The sequence below is a fragment of the Lepisma saccharinum genome, chromosome 7 (genome assembly GCF_977018435.1).
Source record: "Lepisma saccharinum chromosome 7, izLepSacc3.1, whole genome shotgun sequence".
In the NCBI taxonomy this organism is placed as follows: Eukaryota; Metazoa; Arthropoda; class Insecta; order Zygentoma; family Lepismatidae; genus Lepisma; species Lepisma saccharinum.
Window position 1 is genome coordinate 68958927 of NC_139235.1, and position 24195 is coordinate 68983121.

A 24195-nucleotide genomic window follows, 5' to 3' on the forward strand; every position below is an offset into this window, starting at 1 on the left:
CTTTTTTCTATCTTGTTTAGGGGGACGAAATTAGGCACCCATTTGTTGGTTTTGCGATGTGTGAGTACTTACAAAATTAATTTGTTTTGATACTAACAATAGATTATCCAAGCGCTTTGGTTTGGTTTCTAGGTAAAGAGATAGTTGACGAAGGTTATATAAAATTTTGGAGCTCTCACGACATTTGATATGGTCTCCAGGTACGCAAAAGTGACTAGGGGACGATATTTGGGCCCCCTACGTTATATGGATGCAAACAAAAGAATGAAAATTTAATATAACCTAGTCATCAAAAACATGCACATTAGAAACAGTGATGTGCATTAGCAATACTTAAAAACACTCCAAAACCGTAGTGCTATATGTAATTCAAGTAATATAAGTTGCTGAAACGCGTTGAAAGAGACATTAGAATAACTGAACTAGTAAGTGTTGTTTAAATGGGTCAGAGTTCTACTAATTAGGATTATTGAAAAAAGGTAAAAATAAGCTATTCTCATTCAAAATAACAACAGTAGTTGAAATTTACATTAAATTAGTTTGAATAAACAGCATGTTACTGATACATTCAATTTAATTCAGTAAAGGCAGTTAGTGTAAATTACAATGTCAACGTTCCCTTTAATTTCGGCAAAACAAATTCCCTGACTTTTTCAGATTTTCTAGGCAATTTTGAAATACATTTCCAGACCATCCTGTACTGTTTCAACATGGTAACAATCAAGTTTTAAATGTTTAAAACTCACTTGCTATTAAAAATAATAAAGTTTATTCAACATTCAATGAAGAAAAATAAACTACAAAGACATTTTATATAGAGTGCATTCCCATCACCAAGATGGTTTAAGGATAAAGTAGGAGTTGAAGTAAGTCTTGAAGCTTACTTGGCGACGAATGATGAAATGATTCTCTCGGGCTATCCACCAGGTGAGTTGTGGAAAAGATTCCGAAGCTTTCGAGAGCTAACGTCACTCTTATCTTCAGGGTACAAGTCTACACAACTCACCTTGTCGATAGCCCGAGAGAATCTTTTAAAAGTAGGAGTTATTCATTCTCAAATTCTGCTAAATACTAAAACTTGATTTTCCCTGTTTTTCGCAGGTCTTTGGATGTGTTTTCCAAATTCCATGACATTTCCTTAGCCATTTCATTCACTTCAACGACTTTTCCATGTTACAGGATACGTTTTCAAAATCGCATGACTTTTCGAGTTTTTGGATGTATTTTCAAAAATTCGCCGACTTTCCATTCATACCTTCATTTCCCTGACTTTACCAGATTTTTTGATGTAAATTTTCAAAATTCACTACCCGGTGGAGGCACATAGCAATTCAGAACCCATTTTAAAACCCTTGGTCCCGTCCCAACTAGCATCTGTCCATAAAGGACAATGAAAGCAAACTTCAAAAAACTGCGCACAGAACAGTTTCTCCAAAAGTATTTTTATAAAAACTCCTCACTTTCTATTGCATATTTAAGTTGAAGATGAACGCTGTTCTCAACCAGCGGATTATAATGCGGGATCCTTCATCTCCAGTTTCTTCTTCTCTCTGTCTCCGTCCCCAACCCTTTCCTTGGGTTCGTGTTAACACCGCGGAAAATCATTAAACTTAAGAGAGTCCGAACTTGGAGAAACTTTATGACGAAACGCTCATATTGCCCCTAAGATCTCAAAGTCTGCATCTCTCTCTCTCGCTCTCTTTTTAGTTTTAGTTTGTTTCTCTGAACGTCTGAGCTTTACGAACCATGACTAAATCTCAGGATGATAATCGAAAAGAGAGACGGAGGAGAGAGGTAAAGTTTATCCTTGATTTTTCCCTGAGGCAGCAGAAGTCGAGAAGGAAAAGACAGTCGTTGCAAAGTTGCCTTGTCAAGTGGTATAAAGGTCTGGCCATTATCTGTAGCTTCGGGTTTTTTTGTATCTGCCCTAGGTTAACAGAACAATCAGGTACAAAAGTCTTCACTTCAGCCCTTTCCTCCAATAACTACAATTCTGAACCTAACAGAAGCAGACAAGAAGACTGGTATTCTCTGGGAGGCACGAAGGGTATAGTTACAGCACGTATAGTTATACACTTAAAATACAAATCATCACCTTTATTCAGACTCTCTTCTAGATATAATAATATTTCTGTAACGCATGAAAATATGGATTTCAGTCTGCCAATTTTCTTGTATCTAAAAACATTAAAACTATTTTTTGAAACAGACTAATCAATTCCACCGTGTATTATTTTCCATTATTCTAAAATAAATTTACCCTCTTCTTTCCTGATTCTACTCTTGTATCTATGGTGACTATGTATGTTATATATATGCTAAATATTTTTGTTATTTATTTTTGTTCAATATTATGTCAGGGTTATGTTCTGAATAATGAATAAATTTCGTATGTGTATATGGATGGATATATGTTCCAGTCCTGCAGTTGGAAATATTTACTTCACTTATTATCTTGCATGTACAAATACGTTTGTGTGTGTGTGTTTGCATGTACTCTACACTGTTACATGTTCATTATTTGAATAGAATATGTAAGCTTTCCTGTAATTGGAGATTCTCTCTGTTGGAGGCTTAAATAAATTAATACCAGAAATATGCATGCAAATATGCACTAAAAATCTGCAAAAACCATACATGTAAACAGCTTATGATTTAGCATGAAATAAATGTAAAAGTTGCAGTTCTGAATTCTTCCACACACTATTGTTTACTGTTTACAATGCTGTTTTTATTAATGAAAGAAAAATTACATTCCTTACAGATTGTGATTTCACTTGATTACAACGTGATATCTCAAATGTCAATCTTGAAACTTCTGTTTTCGATAAGAAACTCGCTCTACAATTGGACACTATTCTAATGCAAAATTATCTGGCACGTCAAATTCAAGATCATCCATTGCATGTTGTCGTTTCTATCTAAAAAAGAGTGTTGTTGAGCGTTCCCGTTAGGACAACGAAAGCCATCTTATGACTTTGTTTTGTAAAACAAAATTAAGAATTTACAGGATTCTTGTTGGGAAAACTGATGGTTAGAGACCAGTAGGAAGGTCAAGACGAAGATGGGGAGATAACGTTGAGATGGACCTAAAGGAAATCGATAGGGATGGAAAAGAAGATATAAATCTTGCTCAGGATAGGGCCAGATAGAAGGCCTGTGTTGCTGCAGCCATGAACTTTCGGGTTTAAGAAGGCTAGAGAGTTAGTTGTTTTTTTTCCTGTAGCGGACACTGTATTCAAATCAAAATTAAGACATCATGTTCTGGAGTTAACTTATCAGTACTGACAACAGAAAACATACAACAAATGAAAACCTTCTTGATACAAACTAGTAGGACGAACACGCATATATTCTCCTCTTTATTGAGTATTTTTTATGCGTGTGTTTATGTTTTAGGTGTATTTTTTACATTTCTTAAAGTGTATGTATGTTTTTGTGTTTTTGAATGCTTTTTCTTTCTCTTTTTTTTTTAATTCTTATATATTTCTCAAGCTCTTACGTATTATAATCAATTTATAAAATGCAAAGTAGAGATTGGTAAGTGGAAGAAAAGGCTTGTGCCTTAACTTGGCGATCCAAAACAAGAAATCTATATATATAAAAATGGATGTATGTTTGTATATATGTATCTGTATGTTTGTTCCGGCATAACTCTCTACGCCTGGAGCAATTTCAACCAAACTTGGTAAACATATGACTTACAATCTTGAAAGAAATACTGTGGGGGTAAGACACCCATGGTACCCCTAGGGGTGGGGGTGGGAAGGTGACATAAAATATCATTCTGTTGCAAGGCATTTTCGTGTCATATCCTGCAAGTTATGCTTCCTGCTACACAGCACGGCAAAGTTGGTTGCCTACACACAAGGTGCGATATTGCTATCGTGGAGCAATTTCAAGCAAACATGGTACACATATGACTTACAATCTGGAAAGAAATACTGTGGGGTTAAGACACCCCTGGCGTCCCTAGGGGTGGGGTGAGAAGGGGGTTACATGTAAAACGACCGATATTAGTGTGGAATACATAGCTTTCGGGGTCGCTAAGATGAATAGTGACACTCCCAATGCCGTTCAATTTATTTATTCTTGCTCCTGGAGGTGCAACTAAAAATGTTGTTCATAATCAACTTTTGAGTTGAATGAATATTATAGTGAATTTGTAAAAGATTTTACTTTATAATTTGTATACTGTACTTATACATTTAAATGCCTGTAAATAAAATTAGTTACATTTTACACTATAGTTAGAATTCATTATTTTCTGTCTAATAAAAGATTGGGATAAATAAATACCTGGGCAACGCCAGGTAATCAGCTAGTAAATAAATAAATATGACATAACGGAATCTGAACAACATGGTAACAAGTCCTTACGTTTCTTGCATATATTAAAATATACTAAACGTTACATGCTTCACTGTTATAAGTATTAGCTTAATTATGGCTCACCCTCTAGATTAGAGTGAAAACAAATTAGGTCTGCCAACAATAAAGGAAGATCGTACAAAGAAAGTACCATGCATTTGATTGACTGTTTATATTACTTCGCTTTTCTGCCACTTTTGGCTAATCGCGACGATGGAAATCAATGACGATATGGTGTAATTGATGAAGGGACACTCACAAAGAACACCCATGGCAAGGTTCGGATTCGAAATCCGGCCCCCTGCGTCATAGCACGCTGTGCTAACCCCTCCACTACGTAGGTCGGCGAAAAAAGTGCAATATAAATCTATTCTATATTTACAGTATATAATAACTGTTTCTATGATAATATGTCTTAAGTATGTTCAACATGCAAAAGTTAGAATGAAGGAAAGAACATGAATTGGAAATGGCGAAATAACGCGAATTTGGCATAAAAATAAGAATTGTGGCCTTCTTCGAAAATTTCAACACATTTTCTGCGTAAAGAGTTAAAAATACAGCGCAAGTTCAACAATTTTTGTGTTCTAACTTAAAAAAATAAAAAAGTACCATCAGGGACGTCGTTAGGGGGGCACGCGGGGGCACTGGCCCCGGCAAACGTCCACGTGGCCCCGGGAAACTGTTCTGTATTTGCTGGAAATTTTACTTTGATGACAAATATTGCAAAATAATTCTTCAGTAAATTTTGCTTGCAGTTTGAAACATTTCTTCAATTTTCAGTACCACGAACCCAAGCAAGGCATTTCTGTCTTATTTCCCTGTTTCTTGCTCGTTGAACACAAACAGATGTATTGGGAGAGGTTGCAGTTAATGGTTCTGTGGTCCGTCCCGTTCAGGGAAGTCTGAGACCTATTGAAAATGCAATTTTCCTTCCTGCTACACAGCAGATCGAGGATCCCCCCAAAACCCGCACCTTCTCTTTATTTGGCCCTGCACTGGCACCATGGGCGCCGAAAGGACGACACAATCAGGAAGATTTAGCTACGGGTGGCTAGAACTTTCTGGGTTAATTATTTTATGGTTCAGAAAAGATATCCCCATGCGTTTCAAATTCAAAGAAGATAATCCAATTGCTTGTCCCTTTTTCAGCGCGGGAATGAATGACATTGCGGTTCTTCTCACATGCACTCAACCCTCCTGCTAATGACCTGCCCTGCAAAGGAGGGGAAAGGCCACATTCTGAAAATTCGGAGAAGCATCGGAGCGCTCGGTTCATCTGTTGATTTGGTGGACAGTTGATATCTGTCAGAGAGTTTGAAGTAGGATTTGTTGTCCGAGCGGTAGTAAACTTCTGTAAACGCGAGAAGATAGCATCACGAAGTGTTTGTGATCTCGTTTTCCTCCATCGCGAGTAAAATGTCGAATGAGAAGCTGCCAGATTGTCTTCCTCTGGAGACAATGGATCAGGATCGACCAAATATCCAACATATTGGCATTCTAAAAGAGAGTCTGACTACCACACAAGATCATGGGTTCGACTCCCAGGGTGGTTGATCTCATGTATAATGAAGAATAAACCACGTTTCAATTAAGGAAGAAACTAGGTATGTAGCAATTGTTTTTACAGCCGTCTGCATGCTCTATAAGTATTATGTTACAAAATTTGTATATATTTCTGACTCTCTGTGATTTTTCTTCATATAGCCTCCACCTGCAAATGCGGAAACTGCTACTGCTTAGGTGGCTAGGTTGGCTAGACATACAAATTAATTAATTCCTAGTCATACAGCGAATAATGCTTATAATATAATCATGAGTTATGGAGAAGCAAATAACTCATCAAGCATTTTCTGTTTCTCTTTGTTGTGCAGTGGTTAACAAGGTGCATTACGATGCCAGGGGTCCTGGGTTCGAATCCCGGACTGGGCGTGTGTGTTCTTTATGATGGTCCTCTCATCAATTTCACATCACTCATTGTCATCTTCATCTTCCCGATTAGCCAAAAAGTGTCAGAAAAGCGAAGTAAAATAAACCAAATCAATCATTTATATATTTCTATATTACGCCGCTTTTCTACCTCTTGGGTTAAATGCGACGATGGGGATGAATTATGAGCCGAAGGATGGCGATGGGACAGGCATGATACAACCATACCTGTCCAATGTCCGAACCTTCGACCTCTGGTTTCGTAGCGTGTTATACTCAGTGGAATTCTTAGGACGAAAAACTGTAAAAGCAGGGTGAAAAGAAGCAAAGTTGTACGATGTTTTGTTCTTCTAAAACCTTCCAATTATCGAGTTCGTGTTTTAAGTCCACTGTATGCACAGTAACGCTAATTGGGGATCCGAACCACTATGTGCCTCCACCGGATATCGAACCCGGGACCTCTTGATTACAAGGCGGCGACGCTACTACTGCGTCATCGAGGAGGCCGAGAGAAACTTACAATTAGTCAGTAAAATTAATATTGAGGGACAAGGCCTGCGAAGAGTTCTTTCATTCGGTTGCGCGTGGTCATCACATCGAGTTCAATAGTTTCGAGAGCAGAATTTGCTTCCATATCGCTTTCAAGTACTTCCCAAATTGTCCTCACGATGTTGGAACAGCACAGAAATTTTGGAACTAATACAAACAGGGACATACCCAGGGAAGGGGCTCGGGAGCTGCAGTCCTTTCCAGAAATCCTACAAATATCTGATTTTAATAATGTGTAGTAGGATTAAACATCTTGTATATGGTAATTTGCAATATACCAAGAAATTCATCTTTCAGCGCATTTACTACTCCCCCCAACCTTTTCGTCTTTAGATGGCGGCTGCCGATAAGGGATAAGCCCCTTCCGAAATCAAATTCTGGCTACCGGCCTGACCATCAGCGATCGAACCTTGAACTTTTCGATATTATTATTAATTGAACTGGTGTTTTAAGTCCACTCTATACACAGTAAGGCTAATCGGGACTGGACCTACAGTTTAAAGTGAGATCCGAACAACTATGTTCCTCCATTGGGAATCGAACCCAGGCAGGTTATTGAACCTGCCGAACCAAAGACGAGAGCGTAATCATTTGAACGTGTGGAAACTTTGTTTTATCCAGTGCCATCATATATTGTTTTCCACACACAAATAAGATTAATTTTAAGAAATTAGACGTGTGCATATAATTTCTTATCGTCATCATTTCCCAAGTGAACACAATCAGATACCATAGAAGACTCGGGCCCGCCCTGTACTAAGAGATACCGGATTCGATTCCGGTATGAACTGTATACATGAGATGCCTAGCTTGATCTCATTACGCACACATTTCATATTTGCACTGTTGCCAATACTTGTAAACCTGGTTCCAGGACTTTATATCTAAAACCACGGAAAATGTTTTTATCTAATTCTCAATTTTCTTCCATCAAATTTGCAAATCTAAAGACTAATAACATTGTTCTTGGTGTATCAGCCATTAAGCTAATGAGTTCATTCTGCATTTAGTTTCCCGAATAATGGCTGTGGATTTCGCAAGAGTATATCCATGGACTGTTTGGGGCTACATAGGAAAATTATGTTCCTTTCCAATTTATTGATTGATTGAGTTGGTGTTTTAAGTTCACTTTATACACAGTAATACTAATCGGGACTGGTTCTACAGTGTAAAGTGGGATCCGAACCACTATGAGCATCCACCGGATATCGAACCCGGAACCCCTTGATTACAAGGCGATGATGCTACCATGCGCCACCGAGGAGGCCCTTGACCCTTTTCTTTCCAAGACTATATATATACACACACACACACACATACATACATATATAATGTATGTATACAGTACAGGCATATATGGTGTATAAATAGTTTGTTAATTTATAATAGTTTGATAGAAAAAATCTTACATTTGAGCCCCCCCCCCAAACTGATCAAGCTAGTAACGGCCCTGAGTACCATACTTATGAGTGTACTTTTTCCAAATTTTTATCCAAAAAAAAAAGCTATGGCGCGTGCTACACATGGAAAAATATCAACAGGTATTTGAAAGCACATGTAAATGGATGTTTTCCATTATTGCATTATTGCATCACCGAACAAAGCGGCGGGGTTCTAGCGGGATGTCGAGCATGCATCTACCGCCTCACGGGATCAGTAACATCGGATAGGTACATTTTGCATGAATGGAGTGCTAAAATAAAATCACAAATATTGGGGGAAATAACATTTAAAAGTATTAAAAATAACACTTTTGGAAAAAATAACACCGAAAAATATCGATTTTTTTGGTTTGTCTGGGAATTAGAGCCTAAACGTTGGTATGGCTTTTATACAGTGGCTTATCCACACACCCCAACACCACCCCAAATTTGTTAAACAACTCTAAATTTTTTAACGAAGACCCCATTTATGGTCATTTTCGTTCAAATATATCCTTATATCCCCCTAAATATGAACTCATCCCCCAGACAGAAGTTCTGGACAAATCCTTCGCTTAAAGTGCAAGAAAAAACATTCAAGGGATGAAGATAGGAAAGAGATTAAGGAATGAACACCGAAACGGCTTCAATGATTTTATATCGACAGACCCTTCCGGCAGAACAATTATTTGGCCCACCGATTTTTGGTAGTTCGAGTGACACGGGTTGGAGCAAGACAAAAGCACATGGACACCATGAAAAGAAAAGATACTCCTTTTCGGCATTCATGAATTTTCCATGGAGCCATTGTCGACCATCAGGGAAGAAAATGAAGAAGATTGTTCGCGCATTCCCGAGACGAGAGAGAGGGAAAAAAGAAGATTCCCGACCAAACGGGAAACGTAATTTCCTCGTCTCCACTCGGAAGCGTGATTTGGAGAAAACAGAGGAGACCATGGGGCTTCCCCCAACCCCCAACCAGGTACAGGAAATGAAGGGAATGTAATACGCGACTTCTTCGACCCTGAGGAACAACGGAGGGTGAGGGTACCTATAGCTGTCACGTGAAGTGGCTCTGCTCCGGAATTCAGATCTTCCCAGCGTAAAACTCGGAACATCCTTTCGAGCGGTTCCACCTCTAGAAAATCTCGCTCTGTCTTCTCTACCGTTTTAAAGCGGATTTTGCTTGTTTGCCTTTTCCGTTCCTTGCAGGAAAATATGAGACTCAATATAGAATTTCCAGAGATAACTGTAGACTCGACCAGGGCTCGAACCCGTCTCTCTGGCATACAGTTGATTAGGTGCAAAAACCCTACAAAAAAAAGCTCATGCGATTTAGCATGAAATAAATGTAAAAGTTGCAGTTGTGAATTCTTCCACACACTATTGTTTACTTTTTACAATGCTGTTTTTATAAATGAAAGAAAAATTACATTCCTTACAGATTATGATTTCACTTGATTACAACGTGATATCTCAAATTTCAATCTTGAAACTTCTATTTTCGATAAGAAACTAGCTCTACTTCAGAAATTTCAATTGGACACTATTCTAATTCAAGATCATCCATTGCATGCTGTTGTTTATATCTTTAAAAAAAGAGTGATTGCTGAGTGTTCCCGTTAGGACAACTTCTCTTTTCCGTATTTTTCAATTTCTCTTTAATATTGTATTTCATACACATTAGTTTCATTATGTTCATTGTTTTATTATTGTAAAAATTTAATTGATTGATTTTATTTCGGTTTTTTTGCTTATCGGGGCTAATCGTGACGATGACGACGAGTGATGATATAATAATATTGATGAAGGGACAGTCACAAAGAACACTGAAGCCTAGTCCGGGATTCTAACCCGGGACTCCTGGCGTCGTAGCACGCTGTGCTAACTACTCCGTCACGGAGGTCGGTAACTTCTTAAAATAAAAATATGTTGAATTAATTTGTAATAATAACTTTAAAATATATAAGTTTGATGAAAATGATAATTTCTAACACTCGGAATAGTAAAACCAACGTCATAAAGTAAATTTATGGAGAAATTAATGTACAATAATTACTTGAAAATTCATAGGACAAATTGTAATTCAAAGCTCCGAGAATAGTGATTGTAGGTCAGTCAACACTCATAATTTGAAAATATATTGTTCAAATAAAAATAAGAATAATTTAATTTAGAATGATTACTTTTTTCTGCTTGGAACCTAAAAATTAGCACAATGATGAAAGAAATCACCGAAAACTGCGAAAAATATTATGTTACACATTTCTACATATTTCATTGGTCTCTTTACATATTTATGTAACGGGACCTTTTGGATGAGAGAAGGATAAAAATGTATCATCGTAGCTGCGTAACTGTTATTTCCACCCTTATTTTCTACCCCCTGCTTGCGAGAATCAGGCACAAAGCGGCCTTGCTCTGTAATTATTATTAAGAAATATTTATTATAATTAGTAAGTAATTACGCAAAAACATTAAAACATGTAAAGAAAATCTAATTTTCTCCAGTTTTTGTTAATATACGAGGGCCGATGAACATGGAGTGAGATTTTTTTTATATATATATTTATTATTCTGGTGGCAGGCTTACATGATATATTTCAGAGTAATCCTCCGACTTGAATGCACTTATGACAATATTTCTGCCAGTCCGCATACACATCATGTAAGCCATTCTTTGTGAGATCATTGAGAATCGCCTCACATTTCTTCAGCATTGCTTGAGAGTCCACAAAACCATGGCCCGGTAGCTTTGATTAGAGTGCAGGGAACAGAAAAATGTCATAGGGTGCTAGGTTGGGGATATATGGGTGGTGTGGTACATTGGTGATGTTGAATTTCACCAAATATGTCATGACGTGATTTGCCACATGAGGTCGTGCATTGTCATGATGAAGTTGCCACCCATTCCGATGAGGAGGTTGTCGTTTCTTAACAATGTGCCTCGTCAGTGTCGCCAACAATGACGTGTAGTATTCTGCTATAACGGTAGTGTGCGGGTGAACTGCGTGCTGGCACACCATTCCCTTACAGTCAAAGAATATGATCACCGTCACCTTACCTGCAGTCTGCAGATGGAACAACTTACGCCATATTCGGTGTTGGAAGACCCTGGCCATTTCCATATTGTGGTGGCTTGTTTCCCATCTGGATCGTAGTGGTGCACCCACAATTCATCGCCAGTTATATCTGATTCCAGAAAAGCATCACCGTTTCACCATCACAGCTTTAAGCGACAACATAATTTGATTGCTGAATACGGCTCCTCCTGCGTCACGTCCATTGTGTGTTTTGCGAAATGTACGCACGCAGTGCCAGAAGAGCGTTGCTACCAAACAAAGGATCCGATGGTGCTGCCATATCTGAGTATTATGTACGAAATCCCATTCTTGTCCTATATGCAAATTACACATGTAACGATACAGGATTTGTGCATAAAAAGCAGTCTCGCTCTTTGTTGATCAGCCCTCGTACATATAATATTCTTTATTGTGTAAATTATCCAATGGAGTTCCTTTAATTTGGTGCAAAAATGAAGATTTTATCTCTATTCTGTGAGAAGTTATACGCGTTTAAAGATTGTCCGACGGTGGCCATATTGATGACGTCATTTTCCAGAATGCCGCAGCGGGATTCTTTGGGACTTTTTGTAACAAATTCAACTCGAGTATAGCTAGTAGTAGATATTCCAGTAAGATCCGTTTCGTTTTTTTTAATGTCCAGGTTGAACTCTAAGTTGTCTGGACTAGTAAGTGAGCGGTCACCGGGATTTTCATCAACCCTCGCAACAATGAGAGCCAGCCTATGAAGAGAGCAACAATTAAACAACTCGTCCGATGACTCGAGGGCCATTACGTACACATCAAGCGACCCCTAAAAAAAAAAAAATTGTCACAGAAGGGCTTTTCAGAAGCACCGACAGGTGTCACACCGGAGCATGTCCTTTCGTAAAGCGCCATGCAAACACCTCGTCGCCCGTGTAGGGAACACAACGAAACACGGCTGTTCATTAGCTGTAATCGGCAACAGTCTATTGTCGCCACCTGTCGTTTAAAGCCATGTGCGTGAGTCATGTCCCGCATGGAATAAACATCCGGAAATGATAGGGAAGTCAAGAGTGGCTACAGCCCCTCTGGAAAATGAAAGTCAGCCGAAAATGTAATGTTTCACACATAAAATCTCATTCCAGACACAGTAAATTCTGTTAGACCCGCTTTAGACGCAATATCTACAGCATTTTTTAAACATTTATGTCATGATCAAAATGCTACCGCGTAAAGTGAAAAGGCATATTTCACAGCATTTCTCAAGGATAGAACCGGCTCTATTTCCGTAGCATTTGTCGCAGAATAACCAATCAGCAATGGTCGGAAGTAGTGTACTACTTGTAGCGTCGCTACTGTAGCGAGCTACAAAATTTGTAGCCGAAGCTGTAGCGCGGCTACATTTTGAAAAGTGTAGCTGTAGCTGTAGCGAAGCTACAAAATTCCTGTAGTTGTAGCGAGAATTTAGCTACAGCTAGATTTCTTCTCAACATTTTGAGGTAAATTTGAATGCGGCAACAGCGTCAAAAAAATTGGACATTAACGACATTTCGTAGATGTAGTATGCTTATTCCAATATACTTCAATTTACTAGAATCAATATAGTAATATTGAGCTGGTAATAATAATTGTTATTGGGAGAAGCAATACAATTTCTACGCATTTCTATTACTCAGAAAATCTGGTTATCCATCATGTTCACGACAACTATCATCCTTGAAAGAGTCAGTAAGATATATATTTCTCGTTCAAAATACTGCCCTCATATCAGTCTATTAAAAAATGAAATATTTATTCTAAAAAAAATGTTGATATATAAACATAAATAATCCTACCAAATATTATTTGTGTATAGTTGTAATCATTAATTTTTGCAACACCCTAATTGCAATACTCAGATATCAATTCTTAATTTGAATTCATACGCCACTTACATAGGTACGTTGTTCTCAAACACTATAGTAAAAAATAGTAACTGAAGAAACACTGCTATCAAAATTATCGAATGGCGAGAATCATGGTAAAAAATAACAGAATCTACTTTCAGGTAAGTACAACTATCATACTAGCCATTTTGTTGTATTAAGTTTTTTTATGCAGAAGTAGCGCAAAAATAGCGAAGTAGCAAGTAGCGAACAGGAGTAGCGTAGCGAGCTACTTTTTGGTAGAGTAGTTGCAGCAGTACCAAAGCTACTTTTAAAATGTAGCGTTCTGATCACTGCCAATCAGAAGCGACCTCTAGGTCACGAGTGTAGATGTAATGGCGGCCGACTGAGATGTAAACAACGTATCACTTCACATTTCTAAAAGCCGATAACTATTCAACAGAGAAGAAGAACGTCTCCTATGAAAATGTTTTATTTACAAAAGCAATGGCGCTGCTTAAATAATAGTTTACAGCGTATACAGAAGAATATTTTAGTTGTTACATGTAAACGCCTTGCACTAACCATAGATGGTGTAACTTGTTGTGCTTTTCGTGCTGTATATCTTATACAACGCGATCGCAAAAGCGAACCGGAATGTTACATGAGATGCTTCTGTGTAAAGTACTGTCTGCTGTAAGTTTTTTTTGGAAGAATTTACATAGCAACAGTCTTAAAGGAAATGCTTCTGTCAAAAGCGGGCTTTGATTATTAGGAGGACTTTGCAGGAAGATGATAACTGCCGACTGAAGGAGCGTGTTTGATTCGAGACAACCGAATTGCGCACTCTTTAGATCCAGGATTGCGCACAAATCTCACTGACCTGTTTTGTGCACACATTTTGATCGAACGTTGCCACTTTGATAGCTTTAAAGTCTGTGAGCAAAACTGTTTTTTCTTTAGACAAGAAGAGGGAGAGAAATAAGAAATAAAATAGTAAATCATACCAATTTACTCAAACTTAAAAGTTAGGTTAGGTTAGGTTAGGTTAATGACTGCAAAAACACGTGTAAGTCCACACACACACACACACACACACACACACACACACACACACACACACATACACACACACCAACACACACACACACACAAACACAAGAGAAGTGAGAACGGCTTCAGAACATTTTACATCTGACAACATCGCCTCATTTTTTTGTGCGCAATCCTGTACATTGTGACAGCTTGTCAACGGTTTATCAGATACCACTGACAAAACCGGAAAAGTGTGCGCGATCCTGCTGTAGCCCTTTGATTGATTGAATGATTTGCTTTATTTTACTTCGCTTCTTGTGCCACTTTTGGCTAATTTCCGAAGATGGGGATGAGTGATGATATGATGAAATTGACGAATGGACACTCACAAACATCTATGCCTAGGCCGGGATTCGAACCCGGGACCCCTGGCGTCGTAGCGCTATATGCTAATCACGCCACGGGGGTCGGCCGAGACTTTTGAGGGGGATAACACTTTTAGGGTGGTGAAAATGGCGGCCTCCGTGCTGGAATGGTTAGTACAACACGATACGACGCCAGGGCTCACGGGTTCTAATCCCGGCCTGGGTATGCGTTTTCTTTGTGAGTATCCCTGTATCAATTTCATTATATCATCACTCATCTTCATCGTCTCGATTAGCTAAAAGTTGCTGAAAAGTGACGCTAAATAAAAGTCAAATTAGATGAAATTGTGTGTTAAAAGTAATAACCCAGTAATTTTAGGTTTAGTTAGTAAATTAGTTATTTAGTTTTAATTAATGAAAAGCTAAACATTGGCAGAAAATTTACTTGGCACCTTCCTGAAAAATAAACTAAAAGTTCGAAAAATTCCGTTTTAGCGACAAAATGGCGGTGAGCAAACTACACTTACGATCTTATATAAGGTGTTATAACAGTTACCATCGGTAAATGGTAAAACTATACAAAATAATAATAATAATAATAAAAATATCCCCTGCGCATTGCAAAACGCCATGAAGACAATCCATTTGTGGAAGTGATGTGATCAGCACCACGCTCCGACCACCTTTACTCCCACCCACCCAGGATTACCCCAATTAGCCATTGATTAGAGGCCTAGAGAACCCCTGAGCCGCATCATGCAAGGATATAAAGAAATTTCCACCTGAAATCTCCCACCACGTGAATGGTGTTACCTTTGAGTCTGTTTATGAATTTACACTTCGCTCCTGAAGTAGTGAGCAAAAGACTTTGGTAATCACCCAATCGTGGTAAACAAAACATGCTGTTGTACCTTAATAAAAGATTTATTCTTTGTGAATGCACTTAGCAACAATTTAGAAACTTAAATACACATCGCTATTATTCTAGGTATTTTCATTCTATCCTTATCGTGTTGAGATATTATTTTTAGCTTGTTGATACATCTTGCCAGGTTGACATATATAGATTAGGCTATTTGTTCATCTGATACTATACTCTGTCCCAACTATCTCGGGAGAAAGCGAACGAATCCAAGTCTCTGCGCAAGGAGTGGCGCGAGACGGCTCCACCAATGAACACGTGAGAGGGAATGCGTGGAGAAAGGGAAGCGACTACAGTTACCAGCCTTCGCAGCACCGTGTACAACTTCGTATTGCCCACTCGATCTCTCTCCTCTGCCGCTTTGCGCGGCTCTTCTCCAGAGATATCTTGGACAGAGTATAGTTGCCTGTGACATCTTGAATATTTGACAAATTAAAGAAAGAACAAACACAACATTCCAAGTAAATAATGAACTATAGTGTAATGTCCAGGGTATAACAATAGAACTTGGGAAATACAAACACACCACTTCGGAGTCAGTTTTGACTCCTCACCTGTAGAAAATTTTATATTCTGTGTGCAGCAAAATATAATTGTTCCAGTTCGGTTGCTGTTCATTTGATATACGGAGGCATTTCTGTTAATCCTGAATCCGGGACCTTCGTGTTCGTCTAGAGTGTGAGGGATCCGATCCAGTTCCGGAACCGTGTATTCCATCAGGTTAATTGTTGTCCCGATGCGTGACAAATTGCACCGCGGTTTAATGCCAATTGATTAATTGCGTCCGTCACGCGTCCTGCTCAGGATGGTCCCCAGTTTGTCTCTGCCGCGTCAACGGATTGGTGGAGGACCAGGAGAAAACATGCCAGGCTGTTCCGTGGCTTCCTGTTGTTGGATGGGAGATTTTTCAGCGAAACTACTCAGGGGCAGGGTATAAGAAGGTGTGAGTAAGAAACTCTTACGCATTGTTGCTTTAAAACCCACTTTCTGCATACAGGCTAATCAGAACTGACCCTGAAGCGGAATTCAATCCACTGAAATGATCCTCCAGCGGAAATCGAACAGCAAAAGATGCTTCTGAAAAATTAGAGCTGATGAGAATTTGTTCTAACCAGTGGCGGCGATTAGGGAGCCGTGGAGGACTTGCCCCCCGCCCCACTTTTTGCCACCTTATCTACCAAGGGGAGGCCTCGCCGATGGCGCAGTGGTAGCTTCGTCGCCTTGTAATCAAGGGATCCCTGGTTCGATCCCCGGTGGAGGCACATACATGAATCAATCATCAACACTGACAGTATAGAGCTCATTGTTTTCTTCTTTCAGGTGCATGACGTCACAATCTATCCCGCAGGTTCACCATAAGACGTAGGAAAATTTGTCTGAAGTATAGTCAACATTTATACTTGTATCTGTGATAGTAGTGTATTTGCTGAAGTAATATAATGCTTTTGATTTACAATATCTTTTTGTGCAAAAATAGAGATCGTCGTAATACATTTTAGAGCCAAATCATTGATGACAACTAATTTCTTGCTATCGCATGTCCGGAAAGAAAAGTGACTTCAGGTACATGTTAATCGCGTTCGTATGTAATGGAAGTCAATGCCTTGCCCAACGTGAAATACGAGGTCTGGCTAAAAAAAAACGAGACTGGCAACCCTGTCGGAAGTATACTTGCAGCAGTTGGGAGCGCATGCGCGTGAAGCAACCTTGAAGCTTCAAGAAGCTGCGTAGTTCGGATCCCACGTGAAACTGTAGGTCCAGTCCCGATTAGCCGTACTGTGCATAACGTGGACTTAAAACACCAACTGAATTAATCAATCAATCATCTACCAAGGGTAAGTAAACTGTTCTTGCACCCCCAATTTCGGTACTTTCCCCCCAGCTTTGGAACCCAATGGTCGCCACTGGTTGTAACATATTCAGGAAAATTACATATCCTTTGTTTCCTTCTACTTAGGTTATTTTATGAAATTTTCGTACCTCTTGTAATCCATGAAGGGTCTCCCTGATGGCACAGAGGTAATGTCGTTGCTTTCTAATCAAGGGTTTCCGAGTTCGATACACAGTGGAACCACGTAGTGGTTCGATATATATACAGCGTGTAACAAAAGTCCTTGAACACTTTAAAAAATATATTGTAGCCAAACGAGTAGCATTACAAAGTAACAAAGTACATCATTTCAAAGAGTAAAGTTGTAAGTTTTTCTCATTGCAGATGTTACGTGTAGTTTCATATATCGTCGCTAGGTGGTGTCATAATCAAGATGGCGCTTTCTGAAGCTGAGAAGACTTTCTGCGTGCTAGAATTTGACAAAACGAAGAGTGCAACGGACGTCCAACGAAAATTTAGGATGAAGTACGGGAAAGCAGCACCAACCAGGAAGGCAATCTACAATTGGCATGTAAAGTTTGTTGAAACTCGGTGTTTGTGTGTCAAGAAGAGAAGTGGTCGGCCAGGTGTGAGTGAAAATGGCATTGAACGAGTGAGAGAAGCTTTCACAAGGAGTCCGAGAAAATCTATACGCAGAGCTTCACGTGAATTGGAAATGTGAACAATGACTGTGTGGCGTGTTTTGTGTAAATAATTAAACATGAAACCGTACAGACTACAGTTAGTGCATAAGTTATATCCTAAAAACAAAGACCAGCTCCAGAAAGCGCCATCTTGATTATGACACCACCTAGCGACGATATATGGAACTACACGTAACACCTGCAATGAGAAAAAACTTACAACTTTACTGTTTGAAATTATGTACTTTGTCACTTTGTAATGCTACTCGTTTGGCTACAACATATTTTTTAAAGTGTTCCCGGACTTTTGATACACGCTGCATATATATTTTTTGTTATTTAGCGTCGCTCTTCTGCCACTTTTGGCTAACTGCGACGATGAGGATGAGTCTTAATACCATGAAATTGATCAAGGGACAGAACAAAGAACAGATATGCCCAAGCTGCGGACCCGGGACCCCTGGAGTCGTAGCGCGACGTGCTAACCACTCTGCCACTGATGTCGCCCGTACTGGTTCGGATCCTGCTTCTAAACTGCAGGCAGCCGCCGATCCATGGGAAGAGCGATCGGGTGATCTCCCCTCCCAGCTGCCAGGTTTTTGGCCATATTATTATGCCGTTTTTTAAGACTCAAATGCTCTCTCTTCATCTATTCCAGCGCTGAACCCCTATTTTTACAAAACATCACTCTATTCTGTAAAACATGGAAGTTAGCTAAGGTTCCCCACAGTACCATTATATTGTTTGCAAAAAACAGTGCAAGTGTAAGTTAGAATTGATTCTGGGTGAGGCGAGGTACCCGACTGAATTCGTAGGTCCAGTCAGTCCCGATTAACCTATGTGTGCATAAAGTGGACTTAAACAAAAGTTCAAGAAAAAACTCCACGGGCCTGAGAGAAAAATATGACTCTTAATCGGCTACCGAGACCTAGCAACGAGCTGCTTCATACCCAATAAATAGATCCAGCGATGCTGAAGCATTGATAGGACAGCGAGACTCCAGTTGCACATTGAAAGAGAGACACTCCTTCCCTTACCCCCACAAAATGGCAATAAACTTCAAAGGGTGCGCATTTGAATGCAGCACAGCACACCACACGTTGAACTCGTGCGCTACAGAAGAAGAAGAAAAATGCGTTCACAGTGTACGCACTACAACGCATCTTTTCACAGATTGGCTGTTGAATTTTTCAACGCAGCTTTCCGGTTGACGAGTACACCCTTTGGTTAATATGAACCAACGGGCGGTCAACTGCCAATTAACAGAACGTCCATTTAAAACACTTGCAAAGTAGACCCCAAGCGCCTCTACAGGCCGTTACCAGAATGAGTACCCAAGAGTAGGGAAGTGAGAGTTCTTGTAGCTTCATACATCGTACAACTGCCAATTAATCAAATTAGCATTCATTAATTATTGTTTCGACTACTTTCATTCCAGGTCTCACCTTGCCTATAATCAACTCTTCTGCATGCAAATGAAGTTGGTCACTTGACCCATCTCCGTTTGAGCAAGGATAATTTTGCCTACTTATTCTTACCTTCTTCCTTGTTTTTGTAACTCTTTTTATTTTCGTATCTTCTTTCTAGCGTTGTATCGTCTTGTCTCCGTTTCAGTATATCTTTGTTCGTGCTTACTTCCTCTTCACGTTTTCATTTCTTTATCTACATGTACTTCCTGTTTTCTGTCCCTTTTCTCTTTGCTTGTCTTTCTCTCTGTCTCTTTCTATTTCGCTTCAGAATTTGCCTTTCTCTAGCTCCCATTCATTTCTCTTCCTCTCTCTCCGTCTCTCTCCTCTTCTCTTATGGTTCTTTATTTATCTCCTTCTATCTTTACCTTTCTAACTTTGTCTGCTTCTATATTCTCATCTAATTTCTCTCTCCTTCTCTCTTTTTTCATGTTTCTTATTTCTCTTATCTTATTTCTCTTTCTCACTCTCTCTTCCCTCTCTCACTTCTTCTTTCTCTCTCTCTCTCTTTCTCTCTCTTGTGCATCTATATCTCTCTTCTTCTTGCTTTAATGTTTATCTTTCCCACGCATCTTTATTTATCTTATCTTCTCATTTCTCTTTCTCATTTTGCCTCCCGCTTCATTATTTCTTTTCCTCCCTTCCTCTGTTTCTCGCTTCCTTTAATTCTATTATTTTCTCTGCCGGCCCCCGTGGCGGAGTGGTTAGCACATCGTGCTACAACGCCAGGGGTCCCGGGTTCGAATTCCGGCCTGGGCATGGTTATTCTTTGTGAGTGTCCATTCATCAATTTCATCATATCATCACTCATCCTCATCGTCGCTATTAGCCAAAATGGCAGAAAAACGACGTAAATTAACCTAATAATTAAAATAAGCGTCATTGTTCTGTATCTTGGTTAATCGCAACGTTGAAAATGCGCGATGAATTGATGAAATGATAGAATAATCACAAAATAATCAACAGTAAGAGTGGATGTAAAAACTTCGTGGATAGTAAATGTAAAGTTCTTGATTATTTAGTAGTTGTAGTAAATTCTTGCATGCACTGTCAATGCAAAGGTGCGTGATCCATTTCTTCTGATGCTTAGCTTGATAGAAGTTCGGCGAAAATGAATAGCCTTCTTTATACAACAAATGATAAACAGGTATTTTGCTCATTTGATTTAAGCACTTGTTAAGAACGTCGGTGGAGGAGGGGGAAGGGGCTGGATACCTTAGACCCACATTCTAAATATGTGTTTGATTATTATACTGTCCCAGGCGTCTGTGCAGTAACGCCACGCATTACAGTAGTAGTTGTATTTACAATATAACCAGCGCGAGAAAGGAAGAGCTCCCCTCATGCAGATTTGGCTACACTTAAAACAGGCTCAACATGCCGATATGAGATTTTTGCTCAAGTGTGGAACCCTGCCTAATCCAAGATTTTTGTAAAAATGCCCTCAAATATTTTCTGAGAAAGGAAGAGCTCCCCTCATGCAGATTTGGCTACACTTAAAACTACCTCAACATGCCCATATGAGCTTTTTGTTCAAGTGTGGAACCCTGCCTAATCCAAGATTTTTATAAAAATGCTCTTCGGAAAGTATGAACCCCCCCTCAAGCAGATTTGCCCATACTTACAAAAATTGCATCAGCCGGATTTTTGTCCATAAACTTGTCAAAAATTGATATTTTTTTGGCTATACCTGAAATTAAGCTAAAACCCATACCTACATATACATATTTACTTCAGGTTTAAGTTCAATTGGATGCCAGGTTCAATTTTTTTATCTATATGCAGAGCCCCTCTAGAATGTCAATGACCTAGCACTGTGTTATGTATTGATTTTTGCTTCCCGAGTAATAAAGCTTTGCGTGCAAACAATTGCATCAGCCACTATTGTGAGAGTGGTTGAGGAGAACAGATGTGTTGTTACAGTGCTTCTCATACTTACAGGCCTGTTTGTTTTAATATATAATTATTCATATTTCTGGTATATTGAACAATATTTTGCCTGATATTTGTTACATCCAGCTTGTTTGTTGTAATCCACTCTTATTTAGGGTCAGGCTTATATCTGTCCCAGCCTGTTATACAAAAATCAATACATAACAAGGTTATTGCCATTCTAGACATGCATGTCTGTGCAGGTATTTGTGCTAGGTCAGTGTGAATGAATATTTTTTTTTCCACTTGTAGGCTATTGGCTTTACAACCTGTTATAAGATAAGCATAGAGTTTTGATTTAAAACCCAAAAAAATTATATAATAAACCGAGGATAAAAATTAATAATAATATTAATATTATTAATATTAAGTATATACACTAAATATACAAATCACACAGCTGAACCTAACTGATATTTTTATTAAGTATAAAGTTTTGAATTGAAGCCCAGAAAATCTTATATAATAAACAACAAGAAAAATACCAAAACAAAAATATTGTGACCAATGCCATAAAAATATATTTAGCTCTAATTGGGCCAGACACCAAAAGATTTGTAACCCAGACAAATGCAGAACTCCCACAAAAATATGCCCTAAATGCCATAGAAAATATAATCTGGAATATTTCACATATAAACATAAAGGTACTTGCTCTGCACAGTCATCAACACAACCATCTACATCTGGTCTGAAAAGGAAGCATGAAACACCTTTTAATGCTTCACCGGCAAAGCAGCCACGCTATGAACCTATCCATAGCAGTTTTAAAGGCCAATTAAGGGATTACCGGTTTGTATCAGAGCCAAGATGTGGCATTAAGAATTTTTTGAACAGTGTAAATCCTAATGTGCAGGCAATTCTAAATGCACAAAATGGGTCTTATAAACTGTCCCTCAAATTATTTGCACAATATAAGAAGCCAAATGGCACAAAATTTACACAGCCCCACATAACAGAAACTGTACCGGTATATTCAAATACAAATTCAGACAAAATAATAAGCAATTTGATAGATCAATTGAATATTAAACACTCTGAATTTGCAGCAAAAGAGTCTGGATGTAGCCTATGCGGATCTTCACACAAGTTATATGTTAATATTTCTGAATTCAACCCATTACAAGGTTCCACTTATGTGCCATTACCTGCCAATATCAAAAACAAAACAGCCGTGGTTAATATAAAAAATAATGACCAGAAATGCTTTTTGTGGTGTATTTTAGCTGCTTTGTATCCAGTTTCAAAGGATCCTCAGCGAATAACTTATTATAAACAACATGAAAATGATTTTGATGAGGCAATGGAGGGTTTAGAATATCCAATGTCTGTCCAGAATATTGACAAATTTGAAAAAAAGGCCAGGAATATCAATGGAAAACAATTATCTATTAATGTATTTACTTGTTCCACTGGCCGTGACAATTGCTTGATAGATCCTCTCAGAATCAGCACACTTGATGATGAATCTGCAATTCCGATTGATCTGCTCTTAATTAATGGGGAAGGCACATATCATTACACTCTGATACATAATCTTGAAGCTTTAGTGAGAACACAACTAGACAAATCCAATACAATATTCAAGTTGTGTAGAAGATGTTTAAGTGTATTTGATGGTCAAAAAATGGTGAAGGGGGTTCGGGAAGTGAATGCAGAAATTGCCAAAAACAAGTTAATTGAGCATCTGAAATACTGTGGCAATTATAAACCTGTTCATATGGTGATGCCTAATCCAAGTGAAAAAGCAAAATTCAAAAAGTTTGAAGCCTTGTTGGAACACCCAGCATATATTGTCTGTGATTTTGAATCAAACCTCAAACCTCTTGCATTCTGCAATCCAGATCCTGAAGAATCTTCAATTACACCATACCAGCTACATGAACCTTCCAGCTTTTATTATGTGGTTGTACAGGATGGTGTTGTTAGTAAAGAAAATTTATACATGGGAGCAGATGCCATCAAAGAATTTGCACTTAGAATAGAAAATGAGTGCCATGACATAGCATCTAATGTTCTATTAAAATCAAAACCCATGTTGCCTTTAACAGAGAAACAGATTGAAGATTTCAACAATGCAGAAAAATACCCGGTATGTGATTCTGAATTTTCAGATACAAATATCAAGGTGAAACACCATTCTCATACAGATGGTAAATTCTTAATGGCCCTGTGTAATAGCTGCAATATTCAGATCCAGAGACCAAAATTTGTCCCCATATTTTGCCATGGAGCATCCAATTATGATTTTCATCATTTGATCAGATACGAGGGGTTTGACAAGCAGAATTTAAATATTTTAGCTGAAAATGATGAGAAATATATAGCTATTAGCAAGATAATTAAAGTTAATGGTGTTCCCATTCACTTAAGATTTCTTGATTCTTACAGAATTTTATCTGCTAGCCTGGCTACACTGGCCAGTCAATTATCTGATGATCAATTCAAAATCACATGTGCTTTGTTTCCAAATCAGGACCTGAAATTAATTAGGCGGAAGGGTGTATATCCATATGATTATGTTACAGATTTTTCTAAATTTGATGAGTGTTCTCTGCCACCACAACAAGAGTTTTACAGCAAAATCAGAGCATCTGGAATCACTGATGATGATTATCACCATGCCCAGTTGATGTGGAACAATTTAAAATGTCAGACATTTGGTGATTATCACAGGGCATATTTAAAACTTGATGTCACTCTCTTAGCTGATATACTGCAAGCATTCAGAAAATCTTCCATGCAAAATTATAAACTGGATCCAATATATATTTACAGT

General features: G+C 38.6%; 1 protein-coding gene across 2 annotated transcripts in view; it reads right to left on the reverse strand.

Moving 5' to 3' along the window:
* Window positions 1-24195, reverse strand: part of LOC145989902 (uncharacterized) — a 346996-nt gene that overhangs the window by 95709 nt on the left and 227092 nt on the right. The window lies entirely within an intron of this gene.